Here is a 7,455-nt window from a genome sequence, read left to right as displayed (position 1 = left end):
ATGCGAGAGAGTATGTTAAAATCAGTGGACCAGGGGTTAAAATCAATGGGCCAGGACTTCCCTAGTGGCCCAGTGGTTAAGACTCCACCCTTCCAATACATGGGGCTCAGGTTTGATTCCTGGTCAGGGAACTAAATCCCACATGCCGCATGCAAGTTTGCATGCTACAGCTAAAAAGATCCTCTATGCTGCAACTAAGACCCAGTGCAGCCAAATAAATATTTTAAATACTGTACAAAAAAATGAAGGAAGTATGAAACAATACTTGAATTTGAATTAGATCATGTTTTCTGGTAGGTTTGATGGTGATGGTGGTGTGGTTTAGTCACTAAGTCATGTCTAACTCTTGAAACCCCATGAACTGTAGTCTATAAGACTCCTCTGCCCGTGGGATTTCCCAAGTAAGAATACTGAAGTGGGTTGCCATTTCCTTCTCCAGGGAAACTTCCCGACCCAGGGATTGAACCCATGTCTCCTATATGGCAGGCAGTCTCCTGCATTGCAGGCATTCTTTACTGCTGAGCCACCAAGGAAGCCCTCTGGTAGGTTTAAGCCCTTCATTGTCACTCTTTGTACTTTTCCAGATGCTTGAAATCTGACATTATAAAACATCATAAAAGTAAACAGTTGTTCATTTTAAGGGGTATTTATCTATTTTCATAACTGTGACCATAATATAGCTGTGTATAAATTGCTTTTCTCCTTCAATATTTTTTCAAGTTAGCTTTATACATGTAGAACTAACTTAAATGTTTTGATTTTGAACATTAAAAAGTTAATATGAACATTCAAAAAATAAAGTAGGATGAAATAACATTAAAATAATATTGCAATAACATGGCATATCATAGCCATGCCATAACTTATTTAAATGATTTCCTCCCTCTATTTCATTATACTAAGAAGATTTCCAGTGGGAATTTGTGCACATCCCTCCTTTCTCAGCCTTGAGACATTATTCTTGGGATGTTGTCCTTCCTCTGTCCCCCGTTTTTCACTCTGTCTCACTCTCAAGTTCCCTTCTAGGCATTAGGCTAAGGGAGAAAAGCAAAGTGAACACAAGAATCAAGAGGTATTCTGCTTTTGTTATAAGAATTCAATTTCTTGAGAAATCAACCTATTTGTTTAGGGGAAGTTTCTCTAATACTCATTGGAAGCAGTTCAGCCAATAATTGAAAAAAGAATTAAAATATCATCACTTAGTAATTCGTGGTGAGTTAATGGATCCAGGCCAAAAGTGTTATAAGAAGACTCCCACCTCCACACCCCCATGTACTTCTTTCTCTCCAACCTGTCCTTGGTAGACATCTGTTTCACCTCCACAACCGTGACTGAGATGCTGGTGAACATCCAGACCCAAAGCAAATCCATCAGTTACACAGTTACAAATCTGCTTTGTCCAGACGTTTGCTGGACTGGAAAATGGAGTGCTGGTGATGATGGCCTAGGATCGATTTGTGGCCATCTGTCACCCACTGAGGTACAAGGCCATCATGAACCCCAAGCTCTGCGGGCTGCTGGCTCTGGTCTCTTTCTCTATTAGTGTTCTCAACACCCTGCTCCACACTTTGATGGCCCTGAGGCTGTCCTTTTGCACAGATCTGAAAATTCCCCACTTTTTCTGTGAACTAGCTCATATTCTCAAACTCGCCTGTTCGACTTCCTCATCAATAACATCCTTGTGTATTTAGTGGGACCAGCCTGTTGGGTGTTATTCCTCTCTCTGAGATAATTGTCTCTAATTGTCTCTTACACTCGAATTGTCTATTCTGTCCTGAAAATCCCATCAACTGGTGGGAAGTATAAGGCATTTTCTATCTGTGTGTCACATTTAATAGTTGTTTCCTTGTTTTATGGGACAGGCTTTGGGCCGTACCTTAGTTCTGCAGCCACTCATTCCTCCAGAAAGAGTGCAGTAGGATCTGTGGTGTACACTATGGTCACTCCTATGATGAACCCCTTTATCTGTAGCCTGAGGAACAAGAACATGATGGGGACTTTGAAGAAATTCATCTCTAGAATATCATCTTTCCACTGATGTTCAGTTGCTTTGTACTTATATTCCTAGAATATAGGGCTTCCCTGGAGGCTCAGATGGTAAAGAATAATCTGCCTGCAGTGAAGGAGACCCAGGTTCAATCCCTGGGTCAGGAAGATTCCCTGGAGAAGAGAATGGCAACCCACTCCAGTATTCTTGCCTGGAGAATCCCATGGACAGAGGAGCGGGATAGACTACAATCCATGGGGCTGCAAAGAGTTCCAGGGCTGCAAAGATCTGGACATGGCTGACTGACTTTCACTTCCTAGAATATAAAAGGGAGAAATAAATAATGAGAAATCCAGAAAGCCTGACCAACTGCTTGAAATACTTAATACCAGAGATCAAATGGTTAAGAATGAGAATTTTTTTTAATTAAAAAACTAGGGTTTCTCTTTTTTAAATTTAATTTTACTTTATTTTTAAATATTTATTTATTTGGCTGCTCCAGGTCTTAGTTGCAGCATGTGGGATCTAGTTCGTTCACCAGGGATAGAACCCAGGTCCCCTGCATTGGGAGTGCAGAGTCTTAGCCACTGGACCAGGAAAGTTCTCATTTTTATATTTTTGGGGGGTAAGAATTTTGGAATCAGACCACCTGAATTTGAATCCTACTTCTACTAAACAATAGCTCTGTGGCCTTTGACAGTTTACTTGAACTTTTTAAGCTCAGCTTCCTCATCTACAAAATTGGCATAATGATATTATAATATTTACAATTTTGGAAGATTTTAATTGCTTCAACTCTGTCAGTGAGAATGCCCGCCTTCATCAATAACAAGGTAAAAGTCTTGACTCCAATAGGGTCAAATGATAAAAACAATTATCATCTTTTCTAACAGTGACTTCAAAGGTCAGGTAGGTCTAGGCACAAAAGCACAGGATTCCATTTCATTCTTCTTGCCCTCCTCTTAAGGCTAGTCCCCTGATGGTCACCAATGGCTATAGCTGGGCAAAGACATTTCAGACACAACATGTGTGCATGCTCAGTTGCTTGGTCGAGTCCACCTCTGCGACCCTGTGGACTATAGCCAACCAGGCTCCTCTGTCCATGGTATTTCCCAGGCAAGAATACTGGAGTGGGTTGTGATTCCCTTCTCCAGGGGATCTTCCTGACCCAGGGATCAAATCCACATCTTCTGCATCCATTGCATCTTCTACATTGCAGGCAGATTCTTTACTGCTGAGCCACCAGGGAAGCCCTTTCAGATACAATCAGTTCAGTTCAGTTCAGTTGCTCAGTCGTGTCCAACTCTTTGTGACACCATGGAGTGCAGCACGCCAGGCCTCCCTGTCCATCACCAACTCCCGGAGTTTACTCAAACTCATGTCCATTGAGTCGGTGATGCCATCCAAACATCTCATCCTCTGTCACCCCCTTCTCCTCCGACTTTCAATCTTTCCCAGCATCAGGGTCTTTTCAAATGAGTCAGCTCTTCATATCAGGTGGCCAAAGTACTGGTTTCAGCTTCAGCATCAGTTCTTCCAATGAATATTCAGGAATGATTTCCTTTAGGATGGACTGGTTGGATCTCCTTGCTGTCCAAGGCACTCTCGAGTCTTCTCCAACACCACAGGTCAAAAGCATCAATTCTTTGGCACTCAGCTTTATTTATAGTCCAACTCTCACATCCATACATGACTACTGGAAAAAACATAGCTTTGACTAGACAGACCTTTGTTGGCAAAGTAATGTCTCTGCTTTTTAATAAGCTGTCTAGGTTGGTCATAACTTTTCTTCCAAGGAGCAAGCGTCTTTTAATTTCTTGACTGCAGTCACCATCTGCAGTGATTTTGGACCCCCCCCCAAAATTAAGTCTGTCACTGTTTCCACTCTTTCCCCGTCTATTTGCCATGAAGTGATGGGACTGGATGCCATGATCTTAGTTTTCTGAATGTTGAGTTTTAAGCCCAACTTTTCACTCTCCTCTTTCACTTTCATCAAGAAGTTCTTTAGTTCTTTGCTTTCTGCCATAAGGGTGGTGTCATCTGCATATCTGAAGTTATTGATATTTTTCCCGGCAATCTTGATTCCAACCTATGCTTCCTCCAGCCCAGCATTTCTCATGATATACTCTGTATATAAGTTAAACAAGCAGGGTGACGGTATACAGCCTTGACACACTCCTTTCCCGATTTGGAACCAGTCTGTTGTTCCATGTCCAGTTCTAACTGTTGCTTCTTGATCTGCATACAGATTTAATACTGTCAGACACAATAACTAGAAATAAAACTCTTTCCCTCTCCTTTGGTCTTTTTGCAATGCAGGAAGAATCTTGCCCAGGAGATGCCCCACAGACATTGTTTTTATTATCAGCCTGAATTGGGACGTGTTCTGCATTAGTTTCCTATTGTCATTGTAATGGACTTACCTGGTGGCTTAGTTGGTAAAGAATCTGCCTACAATGCAGAAGATCTAGGTTCAGTCCCTGGGTTAGGAAGATCCCCTGGAGAAGGAAATGGCAACCCACTCCAGGATTCTTGCCTGAAGAATTCTGTGGACAGAGGAGCCTGATTGGCTACAGTCTGTGGGGTCGCAAAGAGTCAGACATAACTGAGCAACTTTCACTCACTCACTGTCATTGTAACACATATCATAAGCTTAGTATCTTAAAACAACACAAATGTTTTCTTTTGCATTCTTGGAAGTCAAAAGCCTGAAGTCAGCTACACTGGGCAAAAGTCAAAGTGTTTTGCTCCTTCTGAAAGTTATGAGAAAAGAATGAAATCCAGAATTTGTGGGGGGGGGGTTGTTTGCTTTAGTTTTTTTGCCATTCGTCATGGCTTGTGGAATCTTAGTTCCTTGGCCAGGGATTGAACCGCAGTCATAGCAGTGAGAATGCCAGAAATTCCCTAATCACTGGAATGCCAGGGAATTTCTCAGAGCTATTATTTAATACATAAAGAATTTCTATTCAGGGTGATGAAAATGATCAGGAAATGGATAGTGTTAGTGGTCATACAACATTGTGGATGTTCTTAATGCCATGGAATTGTACATTTTAAATGGCTGAAATAATAATTTTTTTTCTTTTCTTAAAGGAGAACCACTTTATTTTGAGTAGTAAACAAAATTCCATTTATAACATAATAAACAAATATTCCATCAGTTTCTTCACAGTTAATCCAAAGTACAAAGCCCTTGACTTAATTAGAACTTACATTTAACCTTAAATATTTTAAAATCCATCCAGGTCAACTTTGGAATTTTAATCTTGCCTGATACTATGAAATAGGGCAAAACTTGATTGACAGTCAAATTCCTACTTTTTTCTGTTAGCCACTTTTGAAATGATAAATTTTATATCTATTCAAAGTGATTAAAAATTTTGGAAGATAATATGCAAAGATATTTTTATGTCCTTAGAGAAGTTAAGTATTTGAGAGAATAGCACAATCCAAAAGGGAAAGACTGAGAAATTCAAGCACTTTAAAAATAGGCTACTAAAACAAGTGATTCAAAAATGAAAATTTAGAATTGTTCTTTCAGTATAGTGAAGAAAAAAGCAAGACAAGTAAACTTCCAGTGAAATAGCTCCATATGTGACATTGCTCACCACATCAATATCAATGTGCTTTTATTACTCAGTACAGAAATACACAACTTTTAATATAGTCCAGCTCTCTTAAAAACCAACTTCTCCCCTTCTCCCCTGCAACCACCATTCTACTTCCTGTCTTTATGAAGTTACCCATTCTAGATATCTCATAACTTAAATAATATAATATTTGTCCTTTTTGGCTTGGTTTATTTTACATAGCATAAGGCTTTTAAGGTTGTAGTGCGTAATGCTGTAATGTGTCAGAATTTCATTCCTTCTTATATGGCTGGAATGAATGAATGAATGAGTTTCACATCTACAATTATAAACCATAACCAATTATAACCTGATATCACTGATTACATGGATATGTCATTGGTTGTATCTAAAGAAAGAATGCTGGAGTCCAATTAGAGAAGAACGGTGTGTCCACATTTGCACTGGATGAGAAATCCATGTAAGCAGAAAAAGGTGGAACAGTGACTGGTAAACCCCTGGCCTCATAGCCTCAGGGACTCCACCACCCTAAATTCTTCCATTATATTTTCTTGGTCTTTAAGGATTTGCACTGGCCTGGCATCAGCATGATGATAAAATTGTTTGACTAATGAAGAGCTTTGGGTCTTGGTCCTCCAAAGGTACAGAGACTAAAAATTGTTGGTGACAGCCTCACTCAACAGCACTTCCTCAATAAAATCAGCACACATGTGCCTCCTCCTGAAAATGACCCCCTCCCCACCACCACCTGCCAGCTCAGGAGCCTAGTGCTTCACTCAGTCCGTCTCCTCTTATTAGAACTTCAGCTTCCATTACTCAACATCTAGGAGACGCATCATTGCATCTCAACAAGTCCATCATTTCCTAGTGAAGTCATTCAGGTAAACCTTCATTCCTGTTTGACAATCAAGAGAGGTGTTTTACCGCAAGTTTAACCAGGAGAAATTGTGAGAAGAGGACATGCATAAAATTATTAGAACAAAGGCATCCATTTGCCTCTTGCCTGTCTTCTATGTTCTCAACATGTTCCTTTGTATCTTTCCTGTAATCTTCAAACAGCTCTTATTCTGTCAGTCTCCTACTGTCTTTCCATTCTCAAAGACTATTTGCCTTGTCAGCAGGCTCATTTACAAACATGGTGATTGTTTTTCATGTTTTCCACTTTGCTGGCATTTAACTTCCTTTCTGTAGCGATTCAGGGAGGAGGCTTGGGCAGTTTGACCGTATCTTGTACTTCTGGGTTTTTGACACAGCTTTGTATAATCTCTGTTGCCAGGCTGTGAGGTCTCTGGGGAAGGAGGTGATGATTCAGATAGACTCATCAGCCCTGACTGCCTGCTTCTCCTAAGTTACCAAATGTTATTATAAAAATAATCAGAACAACAGAGTATAATTTTATCTTTGAAGATAATTTATTATTTATTTATTTATTTTTGGCTGTGCTGAGTCTTCATTGCTGAGAGGGCTTTTCTCTAGTTGCTGAGGACAGGGGCTACTCTCTAATTGCAGCGTGCAGGCTTCTCACTGCAGTAACTTCTCTTGTTGCAGAGCACAGACACTAGGGCACATGGGCTTCAGTAGTTGTAGTGCGTGGTCTCAGCCGTTGTGGCTCCCAAGGTCTAGAGCACAAGCTCAATAGTTGTAGCATGGACTTAGTTGCCTCGGGGCACTGTGGGATCTTCCTGGATCAAGGATCGAACCATTTACATTGGCAAATGGATTCTTTACCACTGAGCCACCAGGGAAGCCTGATAGTGTAATTTTTAAAATGGCTATTCCTCAACTCTTTCCGTAATTAACAAATGTTGACACACTGCTTTTAGTAACTTCAGGTCTTTATTCAAAGTAACAAAATAATGTGTGTACCTCTATTCCATT

At 40.4% G+C, this 7,455-nt stretch overlaps 1 pseudogene; it reads left to right on the top strand.

Moving 5' to 3' along the window:
* LOC145510843 (olfactory receptor 7G3-like) lies at positions 1-2,038 on the top strand (annotated as a pseudogene).
* The last annotated feature ends 5,417 nt before the right edge of the window (positions 2,039-7,455 follow it).

The sequence above is a fragment of the Giraffa tippelskirchi genome, chromosome 6 (genome assembly GCF_054371585.1).
Source record: "Giraffa tippelskirchi isolate mGirTip1 chromosome 6, T2T-mGirTip1v1.2.pri, whole genome shotgun sequence".
Taxonomy (NCBI): domain Eukaryota; kingdom Metazoa; phylum Chordata; class Mammalia; order Artiodactyla; family Giraffidae; genus Giraffa; species Giraffa tippelskirchi.
This window is presented reverse-complemented; position numbering and strand designations above follow the sequence as displayed.